General features: G+C 42.1%; 1 protein-coding gene and 1 pseudogene across 2 annotated transcripts in view; both read right to left on the bottom strand.

The window, feature by feature from the left end:
• Positions 1-12,777, bottom strand: part of LOC147677901 (sulfotransferase 2B1-like) — a 428,603-nt gene that overhangs the window by 115,674 nt on the left and 300,152 nt on the right. The gene's annotated exons all lie outside the window — the stretch shown is intronic.
• Positions 917-11,616, bottom strand: LOC147677902 (uncharacterized; annotated as a pseudogene).

Raw genomic sequence — 12,777 nt, 5'->3', positions numbered from 1 at the left:
AGCAACCAAGGAAAACGAAACTAACAACAACCTGCAATGTTGGGCCTATGGTGCAGGCAGCTTAAACGACACACAATTACATTATCTATACTACTATTATAAAGAGAGAACACAAGGTAAACTCGGGTACCACAGCGCCAATCCACACACCCAGTACATTGTTGTAATCCTCAGGGTGTGCAGATGGACATAGGCTATAGAAAATTTTAAAAAACGTAAATTTAAAAATATAACTTAAAAAAAAAAGTAGTGCCCTGAAAGTAGCGCCGGCCGCGACGCTGACTGCCACGACGTAGCGCTGGCCGCAACATACGTGATGACGAGGAGGAGCGGCGGTGAAGTGAGGAGCTCGGGGAGGAGCGGCGGCTCAGGTAAGGCTGTGGGACACGGGACGGGAGGGAGCCGGTGCGGGAGGTTGGCCCGGAACAACTGCGGTAAGGCTCAGGGTCTGGGGAAGCATTTCAGGCTTGCGTGCACTCCCGCCCCGGGCCCCGGCAGCCACGACATTGTACGGGACACAGACAATGTCATGGCGGGCGGGGGCCGGGGCGGGAGTGCACGTAAGCCTGAAACGCTGCCCCCAGCCCCCTTCTGCCCCGGGCAACGCTGGGGCGGGCTGCTAGTATGAATATAATGTCATCCTGCACATTATGCATACAGGAATTATGGGTCTCTAATACATGTAAAATCCTGCTTGAATGTGCACATTACATTTCAATGCTTATATAGCGTGAATTAATGCACCATAATAAGCATAAAACACTGCAAACGATAAAAATATATGAGTGCGTTTAAACCATGAGTATAATGCACCCGTACAATTTGGAGTGCTCTATCAGTCCCCCCCTCTTATGACTAGTGTTATAACACCAACAAATTACTTTCTCATAAGTTTCTCCTTGTAGAAAAGACCGACCTAAACAGACGTTATAGCTTGCCGTCCCTGTCTAAATCTCTCTAACCCTTTCAGGTGCAGATAATGACTGTCCTGCAGTCGGTCTAACTGCTGCTCTCGTTTCTTCAAGGAGTTTTCATTATGACGTGCCTTTTGCCATTGATAAGCTTTGCTGGCTCCCAATAGTACAATTATACAAATGGCCGCTATTATGATAGGTTTCAAGATGTATCCCATTATTCCTTGTCCCAGACTTCCAAACCAGCTTCCAATCTTCCTAAATCCCTTGCCAATTTGTTCCCAAATCCCATCTGCAGCCAAATCACGTAAATCTTGATGTATCTTTGAAATGTTACTAATATATCTATTGTCAGGAATATACGTGCAGCACTGTTGAACTTTTGATAATTTACAGACTCCTCCAGCTTTTGCTAATAAGACGTCTAAAGCAAGATGATTTTGAAGTACCATAGCCCTTATCGAAACCATCTCCCCATCAACAAGTAACAAGATTTGAGCTGCATTCACGGAGCGCTTATCCACTTTTGTTCCCAATTTTCTGATTTTCACATCATTCATAATCACTCCCACACTGGGTATCATGGCTCCAAATACATCTCCAATAATTTCTCCAGCACTTGCACCACGTTTCACTCTATGAGGCCCTTTTCCTTCCAAAGGCCATAAATTATCCACATGGAATATTTTAGGAAATACCACAGCCAAATAACATGTACCATAACAATTTTTGGGCAATTTCACATAAGCACACTTTCCACACACAAAATACACATTAGGTACTATGGTTAATTTATCCAATAGCACCTTTCTTATTGACTCCTCAATCAAGAAAATGTGTTCGCAATCACTCTTACCCACAATTATTTTGTCATAATACGGTGATGGGTGTCTAATGCACAGTTTTCCTTTTTGCTGAAAGTCCAAAGCTATTGGACCAGAACTTCCCTTTGCCTTATGATCTGATTCTTCCTGTGTCAATGGGATAACCTTATGTTTTTGGTCTGGCCTAAATAAAGGCTGCCTATGTTGATCTTCTATTTGATCTATGAACTTCTTTTCGATATCAGATAACATGGAAGTCACATTGTGGCTATGAGCATACGATGTATTCAATGTAATAGTGGGTACAAAATACTTAGACATCCTCTCTACTTCCTTATAGTAATCATATTTATTCATGTACTTAAGAACTGGGACTTCTGAGAGTACCACTTCGTAATTTGAGAAGTAGTACTCAAAATGAGCCTTACTATAGAACATGCTCAACAACACACTACATGTGATGCCATAGTGTTGTATAGCATTTTAGGACCCTAGTGTAATTTTCCAGATTCATGCCCTTATATAGGTATAAATCATCTTATCCTTATACAGGCACAGAAATCATAACCATATTTAGACATAGCTCATGCGGTCCAAACACGGCATGGCTACTTCCACTAGTTCCGAAAATCCACAACGATTTCTTGGAAAACTCGGCTTCAGCAGTTAGGGACTTCCCCTTGCTTGAATATTGATTTGTCCAAGAACTCATGGAGTTTTCAAAGAACTGAGACTCTTTGATGACGTTATTATATCCAACTTTAGTACTTTTAGTCTTTATTTATTAATGTATGTATTTTATGGCTTAAAAACCATACCATGCTTTTACAGGATTATTTTATAATACTCTTCTTGCTGTACGCATTATAATTTGCAACCAGTATTACAATTCCAGAAGTTCACTTTACTTACAAGAGAAAGAAGACTGTTCAATAAATACTTTTTATTGAAAACGCCCGTCTCTCTATTTCCCTGCACCTCTGATGAAACGAAGCATGCACGATTGACTGAGTAAAATATCTATCTATTGTTTCCACGACTCTGAAGATCAGTTTGATCTTGGGGAAACAAAGTTGTCATGTTTAGGCGGTTGTCAGAAACTAATCTCTTCTTGTTTATCCAAGAAAGTTTCTAGTGACCTCTGAGCTAGCTGGCACTCACAATTAAGTCTAATATATTCGATAGAGACCTAGTTGACCTTAGTCCTACGTCAAATCTATACAATCTATACAAAAAACACATGGTGTACCGTCCATGGCGGTAATACCAGAAGTCCTGAAACAGATTCAAAATGAATACGGGGCAGGGCCTGCTTTAAATCTCGGTATCAAGTTACTGAAGGATTTCAAACCGGTCTCAGCTATAATATTAGCTAATATTAAAGGTGAAGCAGCATCAGTGGCAATCTGTCAAAAACTAAAAGAACTTGATGTAACTGAGCAACCATATGAACTGGCCAGAATAATAGAAAATTCTTATGAAAAACTAGGTAGAGATAGTTTGGGAGGGAAACCAGTGAAACCTGAACTGACAGAAAATCCTGAAAAAGTTTTTATCAAAAACACACTCACTACTCCTAAAAAGAAGTGGGAAAATACTAGTCAGACACTCCCTAAAGAGAAGCGTTCTCAATCCAGAGGTAGGTTTCCTCAAAAGGAGCACTCTGAAAAGAGATATAACCTCAGAAATATGGATAATTTGAGAAAACCTGATAGATATCAAGATACTGGTACACGTTCCGCTCGTACCTTTCAGACTTCCTCGCAGAAATCCGAAAGAAGAGGATGATCAGAACACAAGGAAGAACGCGTGAAGTCCAAAGACGATCAACACGTTAAAAAAAAAACAAGAAAACTCAATTCACCAAAAAGAAGGTAGCAAGTCTTAAAATCAGACATGCCAAGGATCTTTAGGACGCAACTCAAGAACGGGGAGGGGGCCCAGACAATGCTGGACAGCGCAGCAGAAGTTACCATAGCTCGCAGGATCCTGAAGGATCATCTGGAGACAGTGGACCTGAATGAATGCATTCAGGTGGAAACTGCCGATAGCAGGGTTAGCGTACCCCATAAGTTATATGAAGTAACACTCCGGGTAGAGGGGGACATAACTAGAAAAATAAAAGCACTCTTTTGGGAAAAGCTATCAAAGGGTTATGACATCCTTCTGGCTGAAAAAGACTGGACACCTGAATTTGTCAGGGAGTGCCCACATGGCGAAGAGATCATTATGCCAGCCTTCTCCAATCATATTCCTATTCATAAAAAATACACCTATGCCAGAAAATGGGCTGTCGCCCAGGCTCCAGCATTATATAAAAATCATGTGGGATGGGATGAGGACTCTCCTCACCATAAAATCCAGTTAAAAAAATCAACCACCTGCTCAGAGGCAGTATCCCGTTAAGCAAGAAGCTAAAAAACAGGTCAGAGAGATCTTGGATCAACTTGAATACCAAGGGATGATTGAAACATGCACCTTGTCAATGAACAATCCTTTGTTTCCTGTCTCCAAACCAGACAATACATATCGTCTAGTTTTGGATTACAGACATTTAAACTCTTGTTGCTAAACCTTTGCAGTACAAAATGCACACAGTGCAGCACTGATGAATAACATTGTGCGCAAAAAATATAAAACCACATTAGATATTTCAAAAGGTTTCTTCTGTCAAAATATTCCACCTGAAAGCAGGTATTTGACCGCTCTCTCAATTCAGTTCTGTCGTCTCCCCCAGGGATTCAAGAATAGTCCAGAGTTAGTTTCAGCCAGAGTAAGAGAGTTACTACAAACGTATAATGATGAGACATTATCTTATGTCGATTGCATCTATCTTACAGACGATGATATGGGCAGGCACTTGAATAGAGTGAACACCATAATACTTGGCTTCACATTTGAAGGGTATCAATTCAATTTTAAGAAATCACGAATTGCCCACCTCAACGTCCTATTCTTGATATACAACTTATCAAGTGAAGGCAAAAGCCTGGCAGCCAACTTTTTAGAAAAGTGTGCGCTGCTCCAACCTCCAAAAACGCTGGAAAACTTAGTCAATTCTAGGTTTCCTGAATTTCAGAAGAACTTACATTATAAATTACACAGAAAGGGTTAAACCTCTCTATGAATTAATCAAACCTGATTTTAAAACAACTAATTGGACTAAAAAACACACAGAAATTTTGCATTCAGTGCAAACAGACCTGTTAGCAACAACACATTTACAGACACTCGTAATGGACGCAACCTTGTAACCCGAATCATTTCAGGAAGATGCGGATTCACATACCTAACCTTTAATGAAGGTGAAAAGGTACCAATAGCATACAAATCACACTTGTACACACAAGCTGAAATAGAATTCACTTCTACAGAGAAAATTCTGACAGCGGTTCAAACTGCAAAAGCAAAAGAGGGAGCCCTCGCGCAGGGAAAACACATAAAGGTCGTTACGCCTGTACCTGCCTTAGAGGCAGTGACAAAAGCGAGCATTCCAAATGCAAAAGCTTTACATCTGAGATGAATACAATGGGTTAACTCTCTTGCTGCAACAGACGTTGAATACGTTTTTGACCCGTACTTGAAAACACAAGAATTTCTACAATACGAACAAGAATGTCCTCTGCCCACTGAGATTCTGCCTCTAGAGCATTACGGATGTATAATATATACAGACGGATCAGCACAGCCCGCAAATGGGGGTAAACAAGCCTATAGTGCTGCGTGCGCAATTGTTAAAGGTTGCTGGCGCAATGGTAAATTCAGACCTATGGTCACAAAAACTCAATCACTAGGAGACTGTACAGCTCAGCGAACTGAACTACAGGCTTTCAAGATGGAGCTGGAAAATACCAATCGCGAATTCCCCACACTCATAGTGTGCGATTCATATTAATGCATCCAGTCTTACAATGAATACTTGCAGAACTGGGTTCAAAACGGTTTCAAAGATGTAAAAGGTGGCACAATCAAGCATAAGTTGCTTTGGGAACAAGTAGTTCTATTACAGAAAGAACTACAAAAGACTCACGTGATCCATACACTGAGTCATCAGCGTGATGGCGTTCATGTTGCAGGGAATTCATTGGCTGATGAAGCCCCGAAGGCAGCTGTGCAAACGGCCTCCCTAACTGCAATCACTCGTTCAAAAACAAAAATAGACAGCGAAATAATGCAAGCTGTCACTGCCTGAGTAAAAGACCGTGGTAAAACACTTTCAAAAGGTTTTCCACTCAAGTACTCATATATACCTGATGCAAATAATGTTCCTATTGCTCGAATCCCTGGAGTGGGGGATAGAGTAATTCCAAACATGGAACATAGATTAGGACTAATCTTAGCAGCACATGAAGGACTCGCCTCTGCACACGCAGGTTTTCCGCCACAGTGTCGTTATTAAAACAAAGATACTGGTGGCCGCGCATGAGGAAGCAGACCAGAAACTATGTTATGGAATGTGAAATCTGCAAAAAAATGAAGGTTTCAACAGTGAAACGTCCTGCACAGACGCCCCTTCTTATTTCAGATAAACCACTAACGTGCGTTTATCCGGACCACTGCGGTCCCTTACAGAGGGATGGAAACTATAAATATATCATGGTCTCAGTGTATTCATGCTCAAGATTCATTTGGTTGTGACCTCAGCGCTTTGCTGATGCCCAAACTGTTATAAAAGATTTGCGAGTCTTTATCGGCACATACGCAATCGTCACGCTACACTCTGACCAGGGTCCTGTGTTTAGCTCTCGAGCTTACAAGGAGGCAATGGCCAGTCTGGGCGTTGCATTTCGGTTTTCGAGTCCATTCCATCCTGAGGGAAATTCTGTAGTGGAAAGAAAAAAACGTGACATAAAGCAATCTATAACAGCCAGGGTATTAGGCTCGGGTGACGGGTGGGTCAAACATCTAATAAGTGTTCAACGTAGTCTTAACAATCTGCCAAAACATTCTCTGGGTGGAATCACTCCATATGAATTACTTTTTGGTACTAGAATGCTTGTCCAGGATCTTGATCATCACACTTCAGTGGTAGAACAAAAATCCTTTGATATCAAAGACCGTTTGGCTGTTTTGCAGGACTTAAATGAAACACGAAGAATTCTAAGCAACACAATACAGAAGCTAACGGCCACTGAAGAAAAAACACCTGTTCCAGCAAGACCGGTCTGGATTCCAAAGATTGGGGATCTAGTCAGAGAAAAAATAGCAGATAAGAGGAAATGTGGGCCTTCTTACAGAACACCAGTACCTATGTTAGCAATCCACGGATCAAGAACAGTGTTACTGTCGCCCCTTGCTGGACGAAAGGAGAACCAGTTCGTATCAATCGACCTGGTCAAACCACATCATGTGGCTGATAATAAGTAGTAGGCCCAGTGAACTCCAAAGATGTAGCAGATGACCAAATCTTGCTACTATCTAAGAGATTCAAACTGAAAGACTCATCACCTTTGAAGAATCTGCAGTGAGAAAAGAAGGACTATGCAACAAAGCCATGGAACTTGTGCCTCTTGAAACCAAATACCGGTTCATCAAGAAAATCCCGTCTACAATGATGTAGCATCTGACTAAACTAATATGTCAAGGGACCAAGCAGCTCCAGCGATTTCAAGTAATCCAGATGCAATACCAACAATTGACAGAACTGTCTCTGGCTATTTTATCAACTTTGATACGTTTTCTGAGGACCCCAGTGAGCCCAAAACAACGCCATCAAATAAAACTTTCAAGGAACAAGTAACAGAACTTTTTCACCAGCTTGCAAATACATATCTGGTTTCACCATGGGTTGAATTTTGGATTGTGTTAGGTGTACTTTTTCTCCTACTTTGGCTCATTCTTGTTTTAAGTTTGGGAAAGCTGATAGATGGAAAATATCGTAAAATGGACACAGCAAGTAAGAACATCAACTTGCTCCTGAAGCCACACAAATCATCTCATCGTGAACAAAGAGACCTGTCATCGGTGAACATCACAGCCAATCCTCTACCTGGTTGTATAGCATGGGACAGAACTGATTATGACATTTATGGTCCGGTTGAGCTGTTGAAGATTCCACATCAATTTAAGGTTTCCTTAAGTGACTTTGTTTCACCCGGCAAATTTTCTGATGATTGGGACTTTGAGACTGTTAATAACATGATGGCAGACTTAGAAATGTCAGCAAAATTTAAAACACATGAATACTTAGAAGGTTCATCAGATTATGAAGAAATGTATTGTTTTAATAATTTTGGTCATCATTTTTTGCACAAATCTGCAAACCCTAGAAATGTTTTTACTTATGAACAATGGAAACATTGTCCGACGCCACCAAAGGGTAGCTCTAAAACATTTTATGAAAAATGTTCATACTTCTCAGTTTTTAATGTCACAGATTCAGAAAATTTTACATTAAAAATGTAAATTAAGCAGGAATGAAAAGTATGTTGACTAATACTAAGCAAATTTATTCTGCAGCCTTTTATGCTCAATCGTCCACATTAGGTTAGGACAATTGGAAAGACAACATTGAGACAAAAACTGTCTGGGGCACAAAAGACTGGCAGGTGCAAGGTTTAGAAGTCTTATTCAGAGCCTGCATCATCCCAGAACAAATGATGTTTTTAAATGACACTGTTCAACAGACATCTTGTCTTGGACTGGCTAAGATAAAATACTTAAACAAACCGTCCATACCTAAGCTCACACCTGATAGTAATGGAACGACAGATGAGGAGGTAGACGGAAACTATATTTTACAACAGAACAGAACTAATCCTGATTGGAAAAAATGGGTAATCTGGTCCACAGACACTAATAACTGTTAAGATAGATTCCTGAACAAGACACAAGGGTTTACAATAACAATTCCAGATCCCAGATATGTCCAGAGACAACATCCAGGGATAATAACAACTTACAGTGTAGGAAAACTATGCCTTGAGTGGCTACAGAAATCCACACTTCCAGATATAAAACAACACTTAACTTGACTTAAAGATGGCTTTGATTTGAAAGACTTCTTACTAGAGCCTCATAAACCACGTCATAAACGGTTCATATACGCCGGTATATACACTGCTTATAATGAAGAATGGAAAATCACGCTAATGGAAACTGCAGAACGAATACAAGAAATTGATTGTATTAATTTAGAGAAAGATCTCTCTGTATTTGACATTGGTTTAACAACTCTGTCATCTAGGATTTATTCTTTGGACAGCATTGTATCCTCTGCCATAGACATAATGGGACAGGACCTGCTCATGTTACAACATGGCCAGTCTCAATGATGTTCTATAATGTTGCTAGGCTGGACGTTACAAAACCTTTGTTCAGGCTCTGTGCCTTGGCGTCTAATCAACACCACGTCATTGTTTACTGGATTTAACCTTACAGATAAACAAATCTCTTTGGCACAGAGGGGAGCAGACTATACGGTGCTGAGCATAGTGCATAGTGTGGTAAATTAATTCAATATTACCTCATCTCAGAATTTTTATACTTAATAATCATAATTTCAGTCAAAGCAAGGAGAGGAGTCCGTGGTGCTCGAGTAAAAAAAGGGTCAAGTAACTCGAGTTAAGGGGAGGGCTCCAGCACCAAGCGGGTACAGGAGTGGTTGGCAGCTTTATTCACACATCAGAATATTTATACAGTTTTCAGTCAATAGGCAAAAGAAGAAAAGAGAAGTGACAAGAAAAAGGGAAGTGACAAGCAATAATTTTCAACAGATGTGTCAAGGTAGGGGCGTGTCTTGTGTCTCGTGAGAGGGCATATGATGTGTGGAAATGTGCTCTCTTTCAGTTGAAGGCCCTTACTCATTCTGAGGTTTATCTCTGGCTTAGAGTCAAGAACAGGAACCATCTTGTGTAAAACAGGAACTATCTTGCTGGTTCTGGGAATTGGCTGAACCACAAGAGTCAACAAGAGGAACTATATTGTGTAAAACAGAAACCATCTGCTCTCTGGCTTGTAGTCAAGGACAGGAACTATTTCTTAAGACAGGAACTGTCTGCTGGTTCTGGGAATTGGCTGAAGCACAGGAAGGGGTGGTCAATGAACTAAGATGCCAGGTGCCGGGTGTCTTACAGTTAAGAAAACAGGAACTATCTGCTGCTGGTTCCCAGAATTGGCAGAACCACAGAAATGTGTGGTCAATGAACGGGGGTGCCAGAGGCAGGGTGTCTTGCTTGTGGGTCTGAAGACAAAATGGATGTCACACAAAATGGGTGCTTGTCTGAATGAAAAAATGGCTGTCAGGCAGAAACAGGGAAATGATGGGGCACAATTGTCAATTTTATTTCCACATTCCCTCCTTGCCCCAGAGTGTACCTACATTAGATCTCAATTTGCATGAGATCATCTATACATTCTTGTAGCATAATTCTTTCCCTTTCTCTCTGCTGGACAAGTGGTTTAGGAATGCAGTTTGCAACGCATAGACCGCACAGGGCAGGACCACATTGGATGCAAAGGCAGCATCCAGTTATTATCAGGAATATTATACCTGCTGCTGACAGCAGTTGCCATCCCCAGGACGATATTATCTTCCAGAACCAATCAGACCACGTCCAAGTGCCAGGTCCTTCATGTAAACTTACGGCTATCTTGTGTAATTTTGTTATGGCCGTGTATACAGATGGGGAATTATCAGGAATAAATATACAGCAGCTAGAGCCTATAATTTTACAGGCTCCGCCTCTGTCAGCCAGGATGATGTCAAGGACAAGGCGATTTTGGAGAGTAACCAATCGTATGGCGGACTGCTCCTGGGTTAAGCTCCCCAGGGCAGACGCCGTCTGGTTTACAACAGCCTCTAAGGTCCTTGTCAACCTGCGTATAAGCTTGCTGTTCTGTACAGGGCCAACAAAGAAGAAGAACCCTTTGTTAAAATCTGTATACTGTTCCCATGAGGTTTCTGTTTGGTCAACCAAGGAGGTATTGATCGTTCTTTTAAGTCTGACATGGGGCACCAGGAGGTCTCAGTGGTAAGTGGATGGGGCCACAAAGACAGGGGGTAACAGGAATGCTATATAGCAAGTTCCCCCCCAGTTCAAGGGCAGCTGCACATAGGCCATTTGGCCACAGACGAAATAAGTATGGCGAGATGCTAGAAATGAGGACTTTCCTCTGTCTTCAAAACTTATAGTGGTATGACAGTCACTGTGCCCTAATGGAACAGAGCCATTTTTCTGGATGCACAGGTGTCCTTTTACTGGTGAGAGCGAGATGGAAGGGGGACCAGCATTCTTTTTAGGTTTGGTATTTAACATCTTGTAGGACATGGTCATGTTCCCTTGCTTGTATTCTTCACTTTCTAGGACTGTACCTGTCGCCTGAGGATTTCCATCCTTATTTGGGTAACAGGCAGCATTAAGTACCTTGTTTAAGTCCCCCCAAGGCCACCCATTCTTGCATGAATTATTTCCGTCAGGGCAGGAGGTGGGGGTAGTATCGTCAGCTGTTATTAGGGCGAACCAGGCTTCACAAGTCCCAATATAGGAAAATGGAAAGGGGAAAAGAGGCATCCCTCCCTTTTTCTGATGAGGTGGGAGGCGGCCACATATCCAGCAATTTGTGCTATTGCTGGCCTGATGAGTGTAGTGTAACATCTGTATAAAGGTATTGTTTTGCAAGGCTAGTCTATGGGCTTGTTCATGAGGGGGTAGGTCATGATATGTGTGTTCCTGAGTGCTGTTGGGTGTATGAGAGGTGTATGGTGTTGGAGGAAAAACAGTGTAGAGGATCCAACCAAGACACGTCATAATGGTTATGAAGAAAAACAATATAATTAAACATATGATAGAACCACTACGCAAGTTCTTAAAGTTCTTGTTTCTGCGTTTCATTCTATCTTTTTTCCACATAGTCAAGGTGTTTAAATCCATCCCCATGCTACAACCGCTTCACCACTGGACCTGCGCCCAGTGGACTTAATTAGCCAGAGTCCGGATGGCAGACCTCAACTTTGATTTATATTCTTGTTGTGGGGTCAGTTCCAAGGGCACAACAGATTGTTCCGGTACAATGTCACTAGGGTTGGCAGCGTCCCCGGCAACAGTGCCTCTTTGTCCAAAATATTTCCGGCAGTGGCTCGCGTGTAGCCAGCCCTTCCTGCCTTCGACCTTCACCGCCGTCCGCGTGGTTAGGAGCGCGAGTTTTGGAGTCTTCCACCTGGGCTGAAGAGGACTGGTCCTGTCGAAGTTTCTTATCATCACCCAGTCGCCGGGTCAGATGGTGTGTTCTCCAGGGGCGGTTTTGTCAGGGAAGGCTGCAGCGACCTGTGAACGACAAGATTGGAGTACAGACATCAAGGAAGCCAGGTAATCAGTCAATATTGTACTATCTACATCAGTAATTCTTTTAGGCATTGGCGTACCCCACACATTTGGTGGACTGCCAGAGACCACCTCATACGGAGATAGACCAGTTCTGAAATGTGCTACCATATGCATGTAGAAAAGGGCAACTGGTAAGGCTACCATCCAGTCCACGCCTTTGTCTGTACATATCTTGGCCAATTTTGTCTTCAAAGTCTGGTTGTGTCTCTCTACTAGACCTACTGCTTGAGGATGTCTTACACAGTGAAATTTCCAAGTGTACCCTAACAGAAGACACACTTGCTTCATGAGTTCAGAGGAGAAGGGCTGGCCGTTGTCTGAGTAGATGACGCGGGGCAACCCATATCTCGGGAAATATTCTCTTACTAGTTGCTTAGCAGTTGTCGTTGCAGTGTAATCTGGGACGGGATAGGCTTCTGTCCATCTGGTCAGAGCACATACTACAACTAGCACATACTTGTGACCTCTACATCTCTCCATCTGGATGTAGTCCATTTGGAGAACTTCAAATGGATGGTCAGGGGGTTGGAATCTACCCTGCTCCACCTTTGTGCCTTTACCTGGGTTGAACTGATTACAAATCATTCACGTTTTGACTTTTTGTTTGGCTGCAGCTCTCAAATGTTTGTTGTGCCATATGTTCTGTATGCTCTAACATTGCTTTTTCTCCCAGATGCACTGGTCCATGTATGGTGCTTATTATAACCTGTACCA

This window comes from Lissotriton vulgaris, chromosome 12 (genome assembly GCF_964263255.1).
Source record: "Lissotriton vulgaris chromosome 12, aLisVul1.2, whole genome shotgun sequence".
Classification (NCBI taxonomy): domain Eukaryota; kingdom Metazoa; phylum Chordata; class Amphibia; order Caudata; family Salamandridae; genus Lissotriton; species Lissotriton vulgaris.
This window is presented reverse-complemented; position numbering and strand designations above follow the sequence as displayed.